We start from the raw sequence: 2,664 nt of genomic DNA, 5'->3' as shown, positions 1-2,664 counted from the left end.
CAAATGCAGGGTGCCAAACACCAAAATATGATAATGTAATCTTGGCTTTAGAAAGATACTGCAATATAACAATTGATGCAGTTCCCAATATCATATATAAAGAAGYATATCCAAAAATCTYACTTCTTTAAAATATTTCTAAACAGAAATCTTTCCCAGTATCAAAACCTTTGAATGAAAATACCATTCCTTTAACAGGAAAGATTYAAGGMAAAACTTGCCTGATATGACAAACCATTTTCCCCTTCTCAATAACATCTAAATTATTACTTCTAAATAGGAATAATATCTCTGATTCATTAGGTCACAAAGAAATGATGACTCAAAGTTATTAAATCCAATTTAGTAATAATAATAWGAGTTATAATAATAACATCCCCATATGACAATGCCACCCTTGTTCCAAGTACACCTCTCCTTGATATGCCACCCTTATTCCTCCAATTTAACAGAGCTACTTATCAGAACAGACATAAGTCACCACGTCTGAAAGTACTCATCCCCAGTTCCAAACCAGAACAGACATAAGTCACCACGTCTGGGGAACTACCTTCTAAAACTCACTTCCGTACCAAAACAGACTTATGTCACCACGCTTGGTAGGAAGGTTTCAAAATATGGTTTCATACCAAAACAGACCTAAGTCACCATGCTTGGTAGAAACATTTCCCAAAATCCCGTTACAATACCAAAACAGACTTACGTCACCATGCTTGGTAGGAACATTTATCAAAACTCATTCCATACCAAAACAGACTTATGTCACCACACTTGGTTCATTTATTTTAAAAGATATAAAATAACCATTTTTTTTTGTAAATCATAAATAAATAAAATAAATATTTAAAAACTTATAAAATTTTCAACAAAGATATCTGGACAACAAGTCCGGTCAATAACCACCCGGTTTACAAATCCGGTCAACTAATCCGGTCAACAACCATCCGGTTTACAACAGACTGTCTACTTTGTCCGGACATCTAATCCGGTCAACACCTCAAATATTCATTAAACGGTTTAACACTTAGAATAATAAATCATATTGAGCGGATAACAAATCCGGTCAATAGTCCGTTCAAGACTTACCCGGTTTAAGACTAAACCGCTCATCAATCCGTTCAAGGTTTGTCCGGTTTAAGACTAAACCGCTCATCAATCCGTTCAAGGTTTGTCCGGTTTAAGACTAAACCGTTTATCACTTAACCGGTTTACAACTCCGGTCAACAAACTACTCGAAGCTTGTCCGGTAAACTAATCCGTTCACTTMAACCGCTTAAGACTTGTGCGGTTTATACTTATCCGGACACTAAACCTCACAAGGCTTATCCGGTTTAAACTTATCCGGTCACTAACCTCACAAGGCTTATCCGGTTTAAACCTCTTATCCGGCCAAGCTTTGTCCGGATAAACACTTAGACAAAAATAAACATGTTCTCTTTAAATATGAATAAACGAAATATAATTGAAACCAGTAAAATCTTTATACAAAAAGGTTTTAGAAACCACTCACCTCATAAAGCTTTTATCACCAAAACACTAGAATCAATCATTCTTGAAGCTTGACACTTGAAAAACAACTTGCAATCACCTTCTCTTAATTAACCGGACAACACTTTTTATAACTCTCTCAAATTCCTCTCAAAATGACAAGAAGAGTCAAATGAAGGGGTAGCCCCCCTTTTTATACCTACCAAATGGGGAAAAGTCGGCTACCGCCTTCTCCCTCATTTGCCACCTTATGCATGCATATATACATGCATACACACATACTCCTTGCACATTCATGCATACATAAATATAATATATATTCATATACATCATGCATAGTTCATTTATGCATCAAATATATATATATATATATATATATATTTATATATATATTTTAAATTCATGAATTCTCATACCAGCACGTATCAAATTATCATGCAATCACGTAATCATTTAGTCAAAATATTCACGTATAAATTTACCTTGGATAATAATCAAGATCTGGTTATCACATTATCCACCCCTCAAGAGAATTCCGTCCCGGAATTCCTTTAATAAAAAAGCCACGGGTATTCAATTCTCATTTTTGATTCTAATTCCCAGGTTGCCTCCGGTCCTTTGTGAAACTTCCACTGTACTTTAACCAGATTTATCTCTTTGTTTCTTAACACCCTGACCTTTCTGTCAATTACAGCTTCTGGTGTTTCCACAAAGTTCAATTTACTGTCTAATTGAATCTCTGGCATCAGTATAGCTAAACTCGGATCGGCCAAACATTTCCGCATATTCGACACATGAAAAGTGTTGTGGATCAGACTCAATTCTTCTGGTAGCTCTAACTGATATGCTACTAGCCCAATTCGTTTACATATTCTGAACGGCCCTACATACCTCGGACTGAGCTTTCCTTTCTTCCCAAATCTGACAACACCCTTCCATGGTGAAACTTTTAGCATCACAAAATCACCACAATTTTATCAATTGGCTTTCGACGATTATTTGCATAACTTTTCTGGCGATCTTGTGCAGTTTTGATTCTTTCGCGGATTTGTTCAATCTTATCAGAAGTTTCTTGAACAATTTCAGACCTGTCAACTGCTTCTCACCCACTTCATTCCAACATAACGGCGTTCTGCATATACGTCCGTATAACACTTCATATGGTGCCGCTTGAAT

The sequence above is a fragment of the Cynara cardunculus genome, unplaced genomic scaffold, assembly GCF_001531365.2.
Source record: "Cynara cardunculus var. scolymus isolate 2C unplaced genomic scaffold, CcrdV1 Un_Scaffold_3380, whole genome shotgun sequence".
NCBI lineage: Eukaryota > Viridiplantae > Streptophyta > Magnoliopsida > Asterales > Asteraceae > Cynara > Cynara cardunculus.
The sequence above is the reverse complement of the archived record's forward strand: the minus strand, read 5'-3'. Positions refer to the sequence as shown.